Below are 21,597 nucleotides of genomic sequence, written 5' to 3'. Positions count from 1 at the left end.
TTATTGAAAACACACAAAAGGCAACAAACCTATGAGTTGAAGATGTGATTTACTTTTTATTTTTAATGTGATAATCGATGAAATTATTTTAGAATTCTGTCATCTTCGTGGTTTACTGTCAGTTTTTGTCCCCTGCACAAATGTAATATTGAAGTGGACAGCAATACATTAAGTGCCTTTTAAAGGATTTTCAATAAAGGAAGACAAACCAACAAGCAATCAATAGGGTCCTTTTATACAACAAAATCTAGTACACTGTTTATTAGTTCTAGCTCTTAAACTGAAAATGTGTTTTGATGAAAGAACTGGAGTATGAACAAATATAGTTGATTCATAATTATCCATTGTGCAAAAGACCAAAAAAAACCCACTCCATCTCATTGCAAAATTTATAATTTGCAGAAAACAACTCAATTATACATTTTGTACTGCCATTTTTGATTTTCATATAATCTTTATATTCACCTTATCATAAATCCTTAGGCAGTCACGTACATTTTCAGTGAAGAATAATACTACATTAGGATGATGACATTTATAATGAGGGGAAAATGAAATTTTATTTTCACTAACTTTGTCATTTCCTTCAATTATTTTAAAAATCATTCTGAGAAGGGATTCACAGACTTCCAGAGAGATCCCTCACTTGGCAATATTGTTAGCTCCCATGGCTTTAATAATCATTTCTATATATGTGACCTATATAGGTCACATATATAGAATATATATTATATATACATATAGTCCTAATGTTTCTCCTTAGCTCCAATCTTACATTGTTAACTATCACTTGGACATTTCTAACTGGATGTTCTCTACGCATTTCAAACTTAACATAACCAAAACCAAATTCATTATCTGTCCACTCAAATCTTCCTATTCCAAACTTTCCTATTAGTGCCAAGGATACTACCATTTCCACAGTAACCTCAATATTATCCTTTTGAATCCTTGCTTGTATTCAGTGCACACATCCAATCCATTTCCAAGTCTTGTCCTTTCTACAATCCAGGAGTCTCTCATATATGTTCCCTTTTCTCGAAAACAAACAAACAAACAAACAAACAAAAAAACCCTCCACTCTGAGATAGGCTCTCAATGCTTGAACTATTAAATAGTCTTCTGATTAGTCTCACTGCCTCATCTTTCTCCATTCTAATCTATTTTTTCTCATTTGCATTATACACCATGGAGAAATACTAGAAACTTTCTCCATAAATACTGGAATTAAGCAAGTATTTCTCTTTTCCCTTGTGTTATATGACAATTCTTGGGTTTATTGAACTGTGAATTATTGAGTTTAATGGCTTCTGATTCTACTTTATATGCTCTGTTCTACTGATCTAATCTAATTTTTTGACCAATACAAAATAGTTTTGATGATTACTACTTTATAATATAATATTACATATATAAATGACACACACATACATATATCATGGAAGTCAACAACAAAAAGAAAGGCTTCATAATACAACAAAATATTTATAGCAGCTATTTTTGTAAAAGCAAACAGATACAAAGTACATATCCACTAAATGGAGAGTGGTTAAATAAATTGTAGTAAATAAATGTAATAGAATATTACTATAATAGAAGAAATGATTAATATAATGAAATCAGAAACACATGAAGATATGGGAATGAAAGAAAACAAGAGAGAAGACTCAAGAAAACAATATTATGATGGCTACAACAATGTGAATGGAAACATCAACAACAAAAAATAATCAAAATTAAAATTAAATAACCAAACAGCCACTAAGAAGAAATATAAGAGATCTTCTCTACTTCTTATGGACACACAATACTGTATATGATGACAAATATTTACTATCATGGTTAGTTTTATAGAAAATTTTTTCTTTCTACCCTTGCTTTTCTTTCATTATGAAGGATACTCTGAGAGTGAGAGGGAATAATATATTGAGAAATGTGAATGATATAAAACTGACAGACATAAATAAAATTTTATTTTAGAAAAGCTCCTAGGGTTTTTTGCACAAAAAGTGCTATATTTTGTCAAAAGTTTTCTATCAGTGAATACAATGACATGGTTTGGGATAATTTTTCTGTTATTATAGTTAATGATGTTATTTTCTTTCCCAATATTGAACTATATATATATATATATATATGCATATATATCCTCAGTATAGATCTAACTTGATCAATGGGAATATTTAAAATATAATACCATAGTATTTTTTGTATTTTATTCAAATTTTTAAAATTAATAGTCATTAAAGATATTTCTTTTTTGATTCTCTTTCTTTGTTTTATCCTCTCAGGCATTAGTAGTATATTTGTCTTATAAAAGGAGTCTTATAGAGTATTTTATTTTTCAATTTTTCAAATAATTTGCATGGTATAAATATTAATTTTTCTTTTAAAATTGGATAAATATTTCCTATAAGTCCATCTGGGCCAGGCTTTCATTTTCTTTGTTAGTTCTCTTAAAGCTAGTTCAAAGTTCTTGCTGAAAATGATTTGGAGTTAGTTTGTATATTTTAAATTTTATAAGTAATCCTTTATTTTTAAAATTCTCAGTTTTTTAATATTTTTGTTATGATTTTACATTTTCATTTTATATTTTGTTTATTTTACTCCTCTTCTCATTAATCATGTTAGTTGTCAACAATTTTTTAGTTTTTCAGAAAATTAGTTCTTATTTTATAAGTTCTATATTTTTTGTTTTCTAATTTAATTCTCCTCCAATTTCCAAAAAAATTCTATTTTGTTCTTATACTTGGTTCATTTGTTATTTTAATATTTTAAATATACATTGCTTGTTAATATTTTCTCTTAAGATATTCTACAGAATATAACTTTTTCTAAGGATCACTTTGTCTGCATCCCAGAAATGTTTGTATGAATTCTTATCATTATCCTTCTCTTTAAAGAATTGTTAATGATTTCAATAGTTTATTTTTTTTTAACCATTTAGGTCTGTATTTTTGTATCAACTTCTTATTTTAATTATTGTTTTACCAACTTCTGTATTTTAACTTCTTTATGTCTTATTACCTAGAAAGCTTATATTATGGTAACATGCAATGCTGACAAACATAGATATTATTTAATATTCCTATTCAGAAGATTCTAATAAGTCTTTTAGCTCTAAATGATAGAATAGTTTTGTTCAGTTTGTATTTTCCATTTTGTTTATCTTACTGTTAGATTTGTCTAGCTCTGAGACAGATATTTTAATGCCTACTATAACTATTGTTATTTTCTACCTTTTCCAATTTACTTAACTTTTCATTTATGTACTTAATTTATTTGTTTGTTCATCAATCATTTGTAGATTTTTTTATAACTTGGTCTATTTCACCCATACTAGAAATGGAATGGCCATTCATGGGTCTGATTGACTACTGAAAAGTATAAAAGTTTTGACCTGCTCTTTTTCTGACTTGACCAATTTTTCCCCCATTTCCTTAGTCAACTTGATGGTCCCTTGCTCTTCCAGGTTCATAATACTGGTGCTGAACTTAATATGGACAGTTGATTGGTATTAAGTCCTACTATAGCTCAGAACTTCTGAATTCCAGATCCACCAGCTTCAACCTTCACAGCTGAAGTGATTACAGACATAGGATACCATGTTTGACACTTTAAAAGTCAAATACTATGCTATTTGGAGCATCTAGGTGGCTCAGTAGGTAATGAGTCAGACCTGGAGATGAGGTCCTAGGTTCTGATCTGGTCTAAGGCACTTTCTAGCTGTGTGACCTTGGGCAAGTCACTTTACTCCAATTGACTAACCCTTAATTGGTATTAATTATAAGTGATCCTTAGAAAAAGTTATATTCTGGATAACACATATTAAAAAGAAAGCAAGAGAGAATATTAACAAGCAATGTATAACTAAAATATTTAAAAAGTTAAGTAGTTTCTTTAAAAAATGCTGTGCTTCATGTATTTTTATCACTAATGTTAGTTCACTTTAAATGGAATAATTTTCTCCTGACAATACTTATTTTTGGACACTGCTAATGCATGGTAAGTTTTGTTCTAGTTTTTCATTTTAATTCTCTCAATATCAATCCTCCTACTTTTGTCACTTGACTTTCATCTGGAAATGCTCTTTCAAAGATCATCAATGACTTTCTAATTTACAAATCCATAAGTCTCTCTTCATTTAACCTTCTTATCAACATTTTATGACTGATGACTCTCTCCTCCCACCCTCCACTCTTTCCTTTGGCTTCCATGACATTTAATTTTGATATGCTAAGAAATCTCTGGTAGTTGGCCATTCTGCTTCTGTTTTATTGACAGAAGTATATTTCCCCCTTTAACATCCCACAATCTTAACAAAGTCACAATGCTAGCCAATAACTTTTAAGCTTGTTGTGAGAGTCAAATAAGATAAAATAATAACATAAAGACTTATGTAAAGCTTTTTGCAAACCTTAAAGGCCTATATAAATGCTAAGATATCTTGCTATCACAAAATAAGCTAAGATCCAATTAATTATAATAAATCCAAAGTAATAATGTTATGGCAGAAGGTTGGTGATTCCAAGAGATCAAGGGTTGTGCAGATGATCATGCTACCTCAGGAAGTAGAAATGTTTATATGTTCTTGCTATGCCATGGAAGGAAACATCATTTTGTAAAAGCTAATCTTACTGTTAAGTGGTCAAATGGACTGGTTTTGGGGAGAGGTTAACCAGAGAAGGCTTAAGCCAATATTAGAGATGAACCTCCCCCCCAAAAAAGGAGAGGATGAGATGTGACATACTTGATCTTCAGGCAATCCTGAGGTCAAAATAGTAACTGTTACACGTAGGAAATAAAAGGCACATGATATTCTTCTACCTAAAACACATTACATTGCTCCTTCATCACTTGGAATGTTATTTTTTATTATTTTTATTAGATTTTCTATTTTAAAATTGATACTAAGCATTAGTTCCAAGGCAGAAGAGTGATAAGGGTTGGGCAACTTCTGTTCTATTAAATGATTTGCCCAGAGTCACAGAACTGGGAAGTAGCTGGGAACCACATTTGAACCCAGGACTTCCTGTCTCTAGTCCTGGCTCTCTTTGTACTGAGCCACTTACCTGACCCTAGCATATTCTTTTAATGATATCAAAATGATATTTTGAAGCAAATAAGAATAATATTCTTAATATATGCCAAGGAAAAGATCAAAACTGAAAGCTTCAAAAATGAATCCTGAGGTCAGATTGAACCAAGGGGAAAAGGCAATGCTTATACATACCTTGGTTTTCTCCAAACAAAAAGTTATGAGAAAACATTGACTACCAATATTCAGAGACTAACTGCCATGCTGAAATCAAAGCTTAGAGAAACACACTTGAAACAGTTATTTCTTGTGTGATTTTAGCCTTAATGTACTTTTTGGTGCGAGAAAATAAACCAAAAGAGATTTGGAAAGTATTCTAAGATATATAATGTTAATAAAAAAAATAGGACCCATCAGTCTAAAGGAACTATAGCAAAATTAATTCTTCTTGAAATAGGAAGAAGATTTATAGTTTCTTTGAATACTTGCCAAACAGGCATAGAAAAGCTAAGAAATATCTTCACAATTACTTCAAGCAAGAGTGAAATCTAGAATAGTAACATAGCATTGGATAGGCCATGCAAACAAAAGTGATGTGCCTGTAATTGGAGACTATAAAAGGGATAAGATACAAGAATAAAATATAAAAGACTTCCAAGGGACACATTTGCATAATCTTAACTGACAATATATCAGCAAAGAAATATCAGACAAATGGTTGAGTAAAATGAAATTTCTAATCAAATGAGATAACATATGCAATATATTTTTCAAACTTTCAAGAGATACATAATATTGTCAATTATTTTGCAAAAGGAGGGATTTGTGTTGGCCATTTGGGACAAATGCATTGTAATTATAAATTATAGAAAGGTTAATCTTAAGAAGCTCAAACTTGTTTATCAACTGAAGGAATAATAGAAACTGCATCATTACCCCACTAGTCCCTTGACAGGTAGTAGTAGTTTAGTAAAATGGTGCCCATGAACAATTTTGTTCTTCTACACAATTTCCTAGAGGTGGAAAATTTCTGTTACTTTGATAAGACAATCTGCTGTAAACTGTAACCCTCACATTTCTGTTTATTTTGTAAGATACAAAATGACACAAAACCAGAATAGTATCTATTCAAAAATCCTAGAGGATATTTGTGACAAACTATGGCTTCATTGAAAACTTGGGAAATATTGCATCTATTATAGCTTCTATTTACCTTGAGAAGTAATGGTTAGTGCAGTAGATAAGATGAGTATATAACCAGGAACTCCTCATTCTTGGATTCTATTTCCAGCTCTACTAATATTTTATATTATCTTTGAACAATTCCTCTATTTCTCCAACTTTAAACTGTGTATAATATTACCTCATTTATGTGGATGAGAGTTTTACTGAATTTAATTTCCCAAAATCATATGTATCAGAATTGGAAATGATTTTTGAAATAATTTCATCCAAATTTCACATACGATGCACCCAATATTTACAGCACCATTTTTGTGGCAGAAAAAAAATCAGTGAGATAGAAAATAGGCATCCATGGATTGGGGAACTGATGAACAAATTGTAGTATGTGAATATTATCATGCTCTAAAAAACAATAAATATAAGAATTCAGAGAAACATGATTGGACTTAATGAACTGTGGAGTGAAGAAAGGAGAACCAGGAAAATAGTTTACACAATGACCACAATAAGGTAAATCAAAAGTACACTGATAAAAACCTAAATGCTATGTAATGATAATACTCAATCATTTACTTCTTTTGTTGGAAGTGTCCAGTGTTCTGGATATAGTTTGTTGTAAATTCTGCTAGATGTGGCTGCTCTGTTAGTTTTACTTAATTTTTTTTTCTTCATTAAAAAGAAGGATCTAGTAGGTAAGGAAGAGAGACTATATTAGGGAATGACTATAATATAAAAAGAAAATGTATCAGGTGAATTTTTAGAACATAATAAAAAACTATATATTTTAGTTCAATTTCCACATTTTACAAATGAGGAAACTCAGTGCCAAATAGTGGCAGAGCTAGGCCTATAAATCAGGTCTCCTGAAATCTCAGTCCAATTCTATTCAAATTGTACTGTGAAGAAATTAATTGATTCTCAAATCTAATACAATAGCAAGCAATTTATCATCCTCCAGAAACAGCTTATTCTAAATGTTACCTGCATCGTATTTAGATATCTCTTTATATCTCCCTCTATTTCTCTATTTCTATAGAGAGTAGAATTTTAGGAATTTAATTTTAGTTCTTTAGCTCAAAGCTATCAAAAATGTGGCCTGAACAAGATTGAAATGGAAATGGGAAATATTTAAGAAGATAAATAAAATACAATAGAACATAGATATTGTAAATAATGAGTCGGTATACAGTCCCTTAGGGATCTTTATATTTATTTTAGATTTTAGTGGTTCTCATTTCTCTTTGAGTTTGACCCCTTCTTGCTTCAATTAGCAATCAATTAATAAGGATTTAAATACCTTACTATGGGTCTGATGGAACAGCTAGATAGTGATAAAGCACTGGACCTGAGTCAGTAAGACTGGAGTTCAAAGCCAGCCTCAAATATTAGCTATGTGACCCTGGGGAAGTCACTAAGCCTGTGTTTGCCTTAATCCACTAGAGAAGGAAATGGCAAACCACTCCAGTATTTTTGCCAAGAAAAGCACATGGACAGAATGGTCCATGGGGTCACAAAGAGTCAGACATAACTGAACAACAACAAATTTAAATAACTCTATGCTAAAAGATACAGATAAGAGAAAAAAATGAGCCTTACCCCCTAAGAGCTTGTCATTTGTTTGTCATCAGGAAAAGCATTTATAACAAAACTACAATTTTTAAAGTAATTTTATTGACATATTTTGGTTTTGTAATTTCAAAATTTCTCTCACTATCCCTTATCCCTCCTAAGAAGCTTTTTTTTTTAAAGAAAAAGATAGAGAAAAGTCAGCAAAACCAATTGGTAACCAGGAAAAATCTAAAACTTTGTTTAGTGTTTCATAGCTATGTACCTACCTTCCACTTCTACCAAAGAGTGATATATGGATGTCTTCTTATATCTTTTTCAGCCATGAGTATCCTTTATGATTTTTAACATTCACTTTTGATTGTTTTATGGTTTTTGTTCTTTTCATTCATATTATTGTAATTATTGTGTATATCATTTTCAAGACTGCTTACTTCTTTGTTCATTAATCAGTTCATGTAAGTTTTCACTCTTCTTTATATTAATTATCTTCATCATTTTTATGGCACAACAATATTTCATTATACTCATTTGCCATAACTTGTTCAGCATTTCCCTAGTTGGTAGGCTTCTACAAACTTTGTCTCCAGTTCCTTATTACTACAAAAAGTGTTGCTATAAATACTCTGTTGTGTAAGAAGGGACACTCTTCTCCACCATTGACTTCCTTAAGGCAGAAACCTAGTAGTGGGCATCTCTGGATCAAAGATGGAATATGGAATATGGAAATTTTAGTCACTTTATTTGCATAATTCCAAAGTGCTTTCCAAAACGGTGGTACTTAATCATCGTTTTACCAACAATGCACTAATGGATCTATTTTCCCATTGCCACCATAATATAGACTATTCTAATTTTACTACCTTTTGTCAATTTGTCAATTTTCTGGGTACAAAGTAAAACCTTAGAGTTGTTTTGATTTGCATTTCTCTTATTATTAGTGATTTGGAACATTTTTCTATGGTTATTTACTTTCAGAATTCTTCTTTTGAGAACTGCTTGTTCACATCCTTTGGCCACTTAACCATTGGAGAATGGCTCTTGGTCTTTTCTATATCTGTTGGTTGCTTATATATCTTGGATGCCAAACTTTTACATGAGAACTTTGATACAAAGATTTTCACCCTGTTTAACTACACCTTTCCTAGATGCATTGGTTTGTGTGAAGCTTTTCAATTTCCTGCAATTAAAATTACATACTTTATTTTTTGTAATTGCCTCTATCTCTTGATTGATAAAAAATGCATCTCCTAAAAAAAAAAGAAAATGCATCACATCATTGTCAGCTGTACATAAGGCAACTATAGAGATCCAATATAAGAGATCAATGTCCTATTTTTGGGAACTCTGTCATCTTGACTATTACAGAAATTGTGCTCAGAATGAACCTCTATTAGTGAGTCTCCAGAAGAAAAGGCATCATCTGAAGAGTTTTATACAAGTAAAAAAAATCAGTTATTTTATCCACTTGTAAAATAGTCCATAAAATATTAAATATAAAACACTAACAGGATATTAATTTTTTTTACTTGAAATCCACTAGAAAGATGAGAATAAGATTATATAATAATAACTGAAATCTTAAAATTTGCTAAGGGCTTTAAATATTTTTTTCTCATTTGAGACTCACAATAACCCCATAAGGTAAGGACAACATATAAAAGATTTAAAAATATTTTGAAAGAAGTACAAACATTAACTATATCTGACTGGCAACAAGCAATAAAGCAATGTTGCCAATGGAAGACACCTTTGAAATATTCAGCACCAAAAAACTTTAGATCGATGACTTTAAAGACTGGGGAAAGAGAAGATCTAGTTTCTACTTGGACAAAAAAAAAAACAAAAACAGTCCCTATTTTCTTCCTTACACAAGTTGTAGCTAATTGCCCCAATCATTTTTAAAAGCTCCAAAAGTTTCTGTTATGTTGGATACCACAAATGGCCATTTATAAATAAGTGTTTATCTGCAAAATTGCAAGTTTTCACATCTGGGTTATGACAACCATATGATATTTTAAAGTTAAAATCAATGACAAAATAGAGATAGGGAGGCATGTTCTGCCACATTAATTACTTTCTCCCACCCAGGAAAATAATTTCATGGCTATACTTTGGATGCTGATATCAATTCTCCTTGCAAAGATACAGTGCATAAAACTCAGAAGGATTTTAAAAAGTATTATTGGCAATTTGAAGAAAACAAAGATGAGTTTGCAAAAGTGTGTGTGAAAAATAACACCCTCTAATAAGCAACTCTCTCACCAGAGTTCTGTTTAGAATCTCAGGCACTTACAAAAATGCTCAACTTGGCAGCACTCTCAGTTAGCATTTTTTAAGTGAGAGGATTGTTCTGTAGTTATATGATCAGTCCTCAGCAGAGGACTTCAGTAAAGAGTGTAAAGATTAAAATTTAAGAATATGGGGAGACTAGGGAGACTGAGGCATCTGAGGCAGGTAGAAATTAGTTTCTCTCTGCAAGGAGTATTATATTTTTTTAGAGGTTTATTGAAGATTAAGGATTAAGGAAAATACAGGATAAGAAACACGTGTCCAGGCCATAGAGTGCCCTAGACACAACCTCACCTACATTATGAAAAAAAGCTATGCCTGCCCCCAAACGGAAGTCCAAGTGCCAAGAGAGGGCCCTCAAAAGCCTTTGAATCAGCTTAAATACCTTCTCAATCTCGGCCCAGGTGAGATTACAAGGCATTTTGGGGAAGTGGAGCAAAGGCTCATGGGGATTGTAGTCCTGTATTCGAGTCTATTTTTTACAAGAGTGAGATATCATCAACATTGCTACCTCTTTTGGCTCCTATGACTCATAGAGGATGGTGCTAGGAAGCTCCTTCTAGTCACCTGGTATTGAAACTTCTTTTATAGGCTTGTACTTTAGCTATACTATGTCTATATACATATACAATATCTTGGACCTTGAACCACTGTGGTTTTGGGGAGGGAGGAATGTGAGAGGGGGGATATTTCATTGTTTCATTGGCAAGAGATGCTTTAAGGATGCTTGATGAGACATTTATATCAAGGAGTGCTCCCCCCTATACTCCACTGATTTTTTTCTTTTTTAAATCCTTAGCTTCAGTCTTTGTATCAGTTCTAAGACAGAAGAACATTGAGGATTAAGAAATTGTGGTTAAGTGACTTACCAGGGTCACACAGCAGGGAAGTCTCAAAGCCAGTTGTGGACCAAGATCCTCCCAACTCCAGCTCTGGAACTCTACACCTAGGTGGCCCTTGCTTTACTGAATTTTAATTAGGAATTAAAAACATAGAGGAGGCAGAGTCAAGATGGCAGCATAGAGGCAGCAAAAGTTCAGATCTCTGAAAACCCTTTGTTACCGATTACAAACTAAATGATCTTGAGGACCGATAATCAAACCTAACAACAAGACAGAGCTAAGGAACCCTCCTACTGAACTCAACTTAAACGGTACACCCCCAAAAGCAAGAATTCAAGAACATTCGGGTTTAAGGGGAAGGAAGAAGGAAAGTCCAGGGACCCCTCTCCCACCTAGAGTGCTAAGCCTCCAGCAGAAGCTAGAATATTTGAGAGGGCAAAGGTACAGGCAAAGGTGCTGATCTGGAGGGAATACCTTGCAGGCAAAGCTGTGCCAGGCTCAGAGCATCCAACACAGGCAGTGGCAGTTAGAGAAGAAGCTCAGAGCTCAGAGTGGTCAGCCTGGTTACAGCACTTGAGACATTACATATTACCCCCCTTTCCCGAGGTTTTGGCCTCAGGGCACATCCAGCAACCCAGCTGAACTTAATCCCATCAAAGTTTTCAGAGGGCAGGGAAGCTCAATCTCCAACGCCCCTCCCCCATAGTCTGCACTGAGAGATTTACTGATAAAGCTCAAAGGATAAAGGAGGAGAGAAAAGCCCAAAACCACAAAAAAAATGAGAAGAGCAAGAGTTCAGGCAACTGCAGGGAGTAAAGAAGGGGCAAATATGAGCAAATAACAGAAAAAGAAAAAGGAAATTACAATCTACAGCTTCTATACTGGCAATGAACAAAGAGCAAATGGAACAGAGAAGGATGAGGGAACACCAAGCAAAAAAACAGAAACCCCAATGAATTGGATACAAGCTCTGGAAGAATTCAAAATACAATTCAAAACACAATTAAGAGAGGCTGAAGACAATTGGGAAAAGAACTTAAAAACTAAGATAAGTCATCTGGAAACAGAGGCACTTGAACTAAAACAAGAAAATAGTATCTTGAAAGCCAAAATCAACCAGCTAGAAAATGAGGCAAAGGAGATGAAAGATGACCTCCAAAGAAAATCAGACCACAAGGAGAAGGATGACTAAAAAGCCAAGGATGAAATCCAGTCTTTAAGAACCAGAATGCATCAACTAGAAACAAGTGACTTTACAAGGCAGCAGGACACTATAAAACAAAATCAAAAGAATGAAAAAATTGAGGAAAATATGAACCACTTCATTCACAAAACAGAAGATTTAGAAAATCATTCCAGGAGAGATAATTTAAGAATAATTGGTCTACCAGAAGACCATGACAAAAAAAAAATAAAAAACCTGGACATCATACTACAGGAAATTATCCAAGAAAATTTCCCTGATATTCTAGAACAAGAGGGAAAAGTGGAGATTGAAAGAATCCATATATCACCTCCTGTACTTAATCTCCAACTGACAACATGGAGGAATATTATAGTCAAATTCAAAAACTATCAAACCAAGAAAAATTTATTACAAGCTGCTAAGAAGAAGTCATTCAGATACCATGGAACCACAGTGAGGATAACACAGAATCTGGATGCATCTACACTGAAGAACCAAAAGGCATGGAATATGATATTCCAAAAAGCAAGGGAACTAGATTTATAACCAAGAATCAATTACCCAGCAAAACTGACTATATGTTTACAAGGGAAAGTATGGTCATTTAACAACATAGAAGAATTCCAAGCATTTGTAAATAAAAGACCAGACCTGAAAAGAAAATCTGATGCCCAAGCACAGAACTCAAGAGAATCATCAAAAGGTAATTAAGAAAGGGGAAAAAAGAAAAACAAAACCAAAAAGATCCCAATTTTTAAAAGAGACCCAATAAGTTAAAATGATATGTATCCCTATAAGAAAAGACGTCATTGGTAACTCTTAAAAATGTTATTATCACCTGGGTAGCTAGAAGAATTACACTTAGCGGGAACAGTGACAAACTGTATAGGATGAAATGCCAAAACATAAATATGTATATAGATATATGTATGCATAAATACATATATATGTGTATAAATGTATATATACAACTAGAACTAAAAACCAGGTTAATATTAAAAGAAATGGGAAAAGAAACAGAAGGCGGTGAATTTATATGTCACAATGAAGCTGATGCTGGGAGGGGGGAGAACTGGAAGAGTAAAGATGTTGGAGATAGGAAATACTCAACTCTTATGTGCATTGAAATTGACTCAAAGAGGGAAGAACAATCAAATCCGTTGGGGCAGAGAATTGATTTGTACCCTATAGGGAAATAGAAGGGTAACAAATGGACTGGTGGGGAGGGAAGCAGTACAAGGGAGGGAGAGGGTGGGGGTAGTATAAAAAGACCATAAAGAAAATAAGAGGGGAATAAGAAGGGAGGGGGCAGAAAGGTAAGTAAAATAAGGGTGGGAATTAGGGGGACTGATTAAAAAGAAAGCATTGGTGTAGAAGGAAATAGTGAAAGAAGAAAAGGCAGGACTAGGAGTAGAAATAAAATGCTGGGAAATACACAGCTGGTAATCATAACTTTAGAATGTGAATGGAATGAACTCACCCATAAGGTACAAGAGAATAGCAGAGTGGATTAGAAACCAAAACCCTACCATATGCTGCCTACAAGAAACACACATTAGGAAGGTAAACACACATAGGGTAAAAGGGCATCAACTGATAAAAAGAAGGCAGAAGTTGCAATCATGTTAAAAAAAAAAGTAAAAATAGATATAGTTAGAAGAGATAGGGAAGGAAATTGTATCCTGATAAAAGGCAGTATAAACAATGAGGAAATATCAGTTCTCAACATGTATGCACCAAATGGCAAAGCATTCAAATTACTAAAGGAGAAACTAATGCAGCTTAAGGATGAAATAGATAGAAAAACTATACTAGTGGGAAACCTGAAGCTTCCTCTATAAGAACTAAATGAATCAAACCAAAAAATAAGAAGGAGGTAAGAGAAGTGAATGAAATCTTAGGAAAATTCAAGTTAGTAGATATGTGGAGAAAAATAAATAGGGACAAAAAGGAATACACCTTCTTTTAAGCAGCACTTAACAAAGATTGGCCATGTAGAAGGTCATAAAAACATTGCAAACAAATACAAAAGAGCAGAAATAATAAATTCAACCTTCTCAGATCACAATGAAATGAAAATAATAATTAGTAAGGGTACATGGAGAGCCAAATAAAAAATTAATTGGAAATTAAACAATACGATTCTCCAAAATTGGTTAAAGAGCAAATCATAGAAACAATTAACAATTTCATTGAAGAAAATAGCAATGATGAGACATCCTTTCAAAATCTATGGGATGCAGCCAAAGCAGTACTCAGGGGCGAAATTATATCCTTGAGTTCATATATTAACAAATTAGAGAGGGCAGATGTCAATGAATTGGGCATGCAAATTAAAAAAACTAAAAAGTGAACAAATTAAAAATCCTTAGATGACTAAATTAGAGATAAAAAAAATCAAAGAAGAAATTAATAAAATTGAAAGTCAAAAAACTGTTGATATAATAAATAAGACTAGAAGCTGGTACTTTGAAAAAACAAATAAAATAGACAAAGTACTGGTCAATCTAATTTTAAAAAAAGGAAAGAAGAAAACCAAATTGACAGTATCCAAGATCAAAAAGGGAGACCTTACCTCTAATGAAGAGGAAATTAAGGCAATCATTAAAAAATTATCATGCCCAATTATATGGCAATAAATATGGTTATCTAGGTGATATGGATTAATATTTACAAAAAATTAAATTGCCTAGACTAACAGAAGAAGAAATAGATTACCTAAACAAGCCCATTGCAGAAAAAGAAATTGAACAAGCTATCAAAGAACTCCCTAAGAAAAATCCTCAGTTTCAGATGGATTCACAAATGAATTTTATCAAACATTCAAAGAACAATTAATCTCAATATTATACAAACTATTTGACAGAATAAGCAAAGAAGGAGTTCTATCAAATTCCTTTTACAATACAAATATCATACTAATTCCAAAGCCAGGCAGGTCAAAAACAGAGAAAGAAAACTATAGACCAATACCTTTAATGAATGAATATAGATGCAAAATTCTTAAATAGGATACTAGCAAAAAGACTCCATCAAGTAATCACGAGGGTTATTCACTATGACCAGGTAGGATTTCTACCAGGAATGCAAGTATGGTTCAATATTAGGAAAACCATCCACATAATTGACTATATTAACAAGCAAACCAACAAAAATCATATGATTATCTCAATAGATACAGAAAAAGCCTTTGAAAAAATACAACACTCATTCCTATTGAAAACACTAGAAAGCATAGGAATAGAAGGGTCTTTCCTAAAAATAATAAACAGTATTTGTCTAAAAACAACAGCAAATACCATCTGCAATGTATTCTAGATGCATTCCCAATAAGATCAGGAGTGAAACAAGGATGCCCAATATTACCTCTATTATTTAACATTGTAATAGAAACACTAGCTATAGCAATTAGAGAAGAAAAAGAAATTGAAGGTATTAAAATAGGCAATGAGGAGACTGAGCTATTACTCCTTGCAGATGATATGATAGTCTACTTAAAGAATCCTAGAGAATCAAATAAAAGCTATTCAAAATAATCAACAACTTTAGCAAAGTTGCAGGATACAAAATAAACCCACATAAGTCATCAGCACTTATATATATATATATATATATATATATATATATATATATCCAACACATCTCAGCAGCAAGAATTAGAAAGAGAAATTCCATATAAAATCACCCTAGACAATATAAAATACTTAGGAATCTATCTGCTGAGACAAACACAGGAACTATATGAACACAACTACAAAACAGTCTCCACACAATTAAAAATGAGAACTAAACAATTAGAAAAACATTGATTACTTATAGGTAGGACGAGATAACATAATATAAATGACAATCCTACCCAAATTAATTTACTTATTTAGTGCCATACCCATTCAACTACCAAAAAACTTTTTTCCTGAATTAAAAAAAAAAAACCATAATGAAGTTCATTTGGAAGAACAAAAGATCAAGGATATCCAGGGAAATCTTGAAAAAAAAATGGGAAGGAAGGAGGCCTTGCAGTACCAGATATCAAACTATACTATAAAGCAGTGGTCATCAAAACAATTTGGTACTGGCTATGAGACAGAAAGAAGGATCAGTGGAATAGACTTTGGGTAAGTGACCTCAGCAACACAGTCTATGATAAGCCCAAAGATCCCAGCTTTGGGGACCAAAATCCAAGATTTGATAAAAACTGTTGGGTAAAATTGGAAGAGAGAAATTAGGTTTGGATTAACGTCTCACACCCTATACCAAGAAAAACTCAGAATGGGTCAATGACTTGAATATAAAGAGTGAAACTATAAGCAAATTAGGTGAACACGGAATAATATACACGTCAGATCTTTGGGAAAAGAAATACTTTAAAATCAAGCAAGAGCTAGAAAAAAATCACCAAATGTAAAATCAACAATTTTGATTAAATCAAATTAAAAAGGTTTTGTACAAACAAAACCAATGCAACCAAAATTAGAAGGGAAGCAACAAATTGGGAACCAATCTTAATAACAAAAACCTCTGACAAAGGTCTAATTACTCAGATTTATAAAGAGCTAATCCAATTGTACAAAAAATCAAGCCATTCTCTACTTGAAAAATGGGCAAGGGACATGAATAGGAAATTTTCAGTTAAAGAAATCAAAAGTATTAATAACCACGTGAAAAAGTATTCTAAATCTCTTATAATTAGAGTGATGCAAATCAAAACAACTTTGAGGTATCACCTCATACCTAGCAGATTGGCTAAAATGACAGCAACGGAAAGTAATAAATGCTGAAGGGGATGTGGCAAAGTCAGTACATTAATGCATTGCTGGTAGAGTTGTGAAGTGATCTATCCATTCTGGAGGGCAATTTGGAACTATGCCCAAAGGGTGATAAAAGACTCTCTGCCCTTTGATCCAGCCATAGCACTTCTGGGTTTGTACCCCAAAGAGATAATAAGGAAAAAGACTTGTACAAGAATATTCATAGCTGCACTCTTTGTGGTGGCAAAAAATTGGAAAATGAAGGGATGCCCTTCAATTGGGGAATGGCTGAACAAATTATGGTCATGTTGGTGATGGAATACTATTGTGCTCAAAGGAATAATAAAGTGGAGGAATTCCATGGGAACTGGAATGACCTCCAGGAAGTGATGCAGAACGAAAGGAGCAGAACCAGGAGAACATTGTACCCAGAGATGGATACACTGTGGTACAACTGAATGTAATGAACTTCTCCATTAGTGTCAATGCAGCTGAACAACTTGGAGGGATCTATGAGAAAAAACACTATCCACATTTCAGAGGAAAAACTGTGGGAGTAGAAACCCAGAAGAAAAACAACTGCTTGAACACATGGGTCGAGGGGATATGGCTGGGGATGTAGATTCTAAATGATCATCCTAATGTAAAGTCCAGCAACATGGAAATAGGTTCTAATCAAGGACACATGCAATACTCAGTGAAATTGTACGTTGGCTATGGGAAGGGTGGGGTAGGGGAGGGAGGGAAATAATATGATTCTTGTAAACAAGCGATAATGTTCTAAATTGACTAAATAAATTAACTTAAATTAAAAAAATAAAAGTAATAGTTGCATTAAAAAAAGAAATTAAAAACACATTGGCCCTCTCTGTCTATAAACAAGTGCCAGTCATTGACTCTGGGTTCTGAGCTGGATAGTGTCTCCCTTTGAAATGTGTAATCTCTACAAGTATAAGTCCCAGCAAACCTTACTGTGAAACTCTCTAAAGATTATTCAAATTACTATAGGCTATCACTGGACAAACATAGGGCAGAGGGAATTGGTAGGAGGAAAGAGGCCTTCTAGAGGTACAATGGAAAGAAGCCTGAACTTCAAGAAAACTACTCCACCTGGAGTCATAGGACATTAATTAAAAACCCAGTTCTACCTTTTGAGATTCAAGTAAGTCACTTACCTTCTCTGGTCTTCAATTTTTAAATTTTCAACTTGTAAAAGGATCAGATTGGACTAGATGACCTCTGAGGCCCCTTCCAGTTTTAAGTCTGTGAAGCTATGAGCTTTGTGGCTCCCATCCTTCCTCTCCCCAATTGAGTTACTATAAAAGGGGAACAAAAAGAAGCAAATCCCACTATAGTTACAAAATCCTAAATGTAATCAATGCTTGAAAAATGATCCCATACTATTAAAATTTATCCAGAATGTTGAAAAAGGAATGTTCACTTTTAGCTATAGTTTTTGCAGGTCTGCCATAAATTTCAAATCTGGGACTTTAGGATGTAGACCATTATAATCGCCCAGCATTGTTAATTAAAAAAAAAAAAAACCTTATCAGGTTATAGAAGAAGATGAACAGTTTAGTAAGGGAAAGGTCTGTAGTCTCCAGAAGACTAATTTATAAAAAGGGAAAGAAAGAAAGAAAGAAAGAAAGAAAGAAAGAAAGAAAGAAAGAAAGAAAGAAAGAAAGAAAGAAAGAAAGAAAGAAAGAAAGAAAGAAAGAAAGAAAGAAAGAAAGAAAGAAAGAAAGAAAGAAAGAAAGAAAGAAAGAAAGAAAGAAAGAAAGAAAGAAAGAAAGAAAGAAAGAAAGGAAGGAAGGAAGGAAGGAAGGAAGGAAGGAAGGAAGGAAGGAAGGAAGGAAGGAAGGAAGGAAGAAAGAAAGGAAGGAAGGAAGGAAGGAAGGAAGGAAGGAAGGAAGGAAGGAAGGAAGGAAGGAAGGAAGAGAGAGAAAGAGTCAATAAGCAATAAGCTCTAAATTATTATATTAGTAAAAGGCATATATCAAAAGCTCTTTAACTTCTAGGAAACTACCAATTTGTTCTTTTGAAGTAGCCAGGGAATGGGAAAGTCTAGGTATGACTGCAAATGGACTGGGAGATTTCTAAAATTCAATTAGGGAAAAACTAAATGCCTATAAGTATAATGAAAAGCCAACTGTAATACAGACAACTTTAATTTTGTTTGTAGCTATGTAGGAGGGAGGAAAGTAATATAAAGAAAAACGTCCAGAGAAAAGAAAATCAATTCTTTACCAATTTTTTTCCACATAAGGTACTGACTATACTGAATTGACGTAAATTTAGACTAGCTTAGCCTGGGAATCTTAGCAGTGGAAAAGATATCAGAGATAAGTTAAATCTTAACCACTCCATTTGGAGATGAAGAAACTAAGGCACAGAATAATTAATTGACTTTTCCTAGACTCTACTTCCAAGACTAATGTCATTTCTGGAGTCAGGCATCCTGACTACTTCATGGGTAGCCACTTCATGAATAGAAGTTCCTAACTTTTAATCTCTGTCTTTGTCTCTGTGTCTCTGTCTGTCTGTCTGTCTGTCTGTCTGTCTGTCTGTCTGTCTGTCTGTCTCTCTCTCTCTCTCTCTCTCTCTCTCTCTCTCTCTCTCTCTCTCTCTTTCTCTCTCTCCTTCCCTCCCTTCTTTCTTCCCTCCCTCAGCTCTGAAAAGAAAAACACACAGATGGATATTCCCCCTTGTGCCTTTGAGAATTCAGTGCTCACTCTAATTCAACCCAATGTCAAAGGGCCTTTGTAAAGAAAGAAATGCAAAATGGCAAAATATGAACAAGGAAGATGGCTGCCAATGGATGGGGGAGTTGGACATGGGAATATGGAGATGGCAGGGTGTCACATGATAATGGTGCCACAGGGGAAAGAGAGGTCTATTACTCTGATGTTGCAATCTTCAGCGCCAAGACATATATCTTTGATTTTTTTTAAAATTAACTTATCCAAATATCAGTTCTGAGGCTTGTCTACAGGATAAGATATTTTTCCCCCTACATTAGCCAAACTTGGTCTATTTAGCCTTATATAGAAATGCCTGGATGAGTTACATTTTTTTAAATGAAATGGAGAAATGAAATTTGGGGCCAAATCAAATTTTATGTTTCCTTTTCTTCCAAATTATTTTCAGACGCAAGCAAAGGCAAACCACACATAAGGACTGTACATGGCAACGTAGCCGAAACCCAAGTCTGCATTGGAAGGTGGGATATGGGTTTGGGGTATTTTTAGCCACAAAGTATGTGAACCACAAATGTATGTAAACTACATAACACACACACACACACACACACACACACACACACACACACACACACACACACACACACCTGCCTGGACTTTTCCAAGGAATTTTCTTTTACTGCAGTTAAAAAAAGTTGTCCACAGAAAGTTGGCTGTCTGAGAATCTATAACTCTGTAAAACCATATGGAAAGTTCAGGCTCCTTTCCATGCTTAGATTTACCAACTGTTTGGACTTTCTCAAAACTACAAAAACAACAAACACTGAGGGGCAAAATTTCCTATGTCTAGCCAATGCATACTGGGCAAAGATGAAAATAAATCCCCATGCCTTCATGCCTCCCTCCTGGAATCCAGTTGAAAGATGCTGCCCCTGGAGAGACAAAGTCAGCCTCTGAGAAGGAAGTAACTTCTCCTATGACCTCTGGGGCGTTGCTGAATCTGTCAATCACCTTATGTGCCATTAAACCAACAGTGAAGGTCAATGTTTAGTTCCTTTCATTTCTTCCTGCTAGGTAGGACCTTTTCATCTCCCTCCCTAAACCAAAGGCAATGAGGAAGCAGGACTATTTCAAATTTCTTTCCCTTGCCTGCATTTTTTCCAGTCTTGAATCACAATTTGCCTATGGAGATCCAGAACTATAGTTCCTTCCTAGTATTTAGCATTTTTCACTCTGCCAGCATATATAAATATACATACACACACATGCATGCACTCACACCCACAAATGCACCAACATACCACACATACAAACACATCTTTATAGCCTACTTTTTCTCAGATATACAGAGTAAAAATGAATAGTCAGCACAATTTTTCACTCCTCTTCCTACAAACAGCCCACATCAGATATAACCATGCTATACACATAGAACTTGGAAGATGTCATATCTTGGTTTCCCTAAGATATGATGAAGGGCTATTCTAGGATGGATGTTTCTGTGTTCTCATATGATTGTGTCTGCATGCATGCATGCAGGTATCTAGGTATGCAGCATTGCTGGAAGCAATTAAGTTCCATGGGTTGCTATCCATCTTTTTTTTTTTTCACATCTGAGACCAGTGATTCTTAGTATAGAGGTGGAAAGAGTTTGGGTGACTCCAGTGTGCTTCTTTGTGAGGAAGAAATCCTCATACTGACTTTACAACCAATAATTTACAAAAAACTACGAATAGAGAATTTTTAAAAATTATTTATGGAGAGCAGGTCAAAAGGAAAACACAAAACTTTAGTTCCTGATTATTAGGTTATTTCTACATAAGGCTGATGGGCTGTCACTATAAGAGATATCCAACACTTAAGTATTATGTGGTTAAAGAGATGCTTTTCATTAGAGAATTGCTACCTGTAAATTGCTAATCAATCGACATTCACTATGCCTCTGACAGTTTATTGACAATGACAGTTTTAATTTAATGTAAATATAATACACTGTAACTGCAAGGAAAAAATATGAACAACACAAAGTAGCATGAAAACT

The 21,597-nt window shown here is 33.7% G+C and overlaps 1 long non-coding RNA gene across 1 annotated transcript in view; it reads right to left on the bottom strand.

The window, feature by feature from the left end:
• The window catches only part of LOC130457446 (uncharacterized), a 119,273-nt gene that overhangs the window by 80,255 nt on the left and 17,421 nt on the right, over nt 1-21,597 (bottom strand). The window contains exon 2 of the long non-coding RNA XR_008916671.1: nt 18,033-18,173. This is a non-coding gene — a long non-coding RNA (uncharacterized LOC130457446). The remainder of the gene's footprint in view (nt 1-18,032; nt 18,174-21,597) is intronic.

Source organism: Monodelphis domestica, chromosome 2, assembly GCF_027887165.1.
Source record: "Monodelphis domestica isolate mMonDom1 chromosome 2, mMonDom1.pri, whole genome shotgun sequence".
Classification (NCBI taxonomy): Eukaryota; Metazoa; Chordata; class Mammalia; order Didelphimorphia; family Didelphidae; genus Monodelphis; species Monodelphis domestica.
Note: the sequence above shows the minus strand (reverse complement) of the source record. Positions and strands in the feature narration are given on the sequence as shown.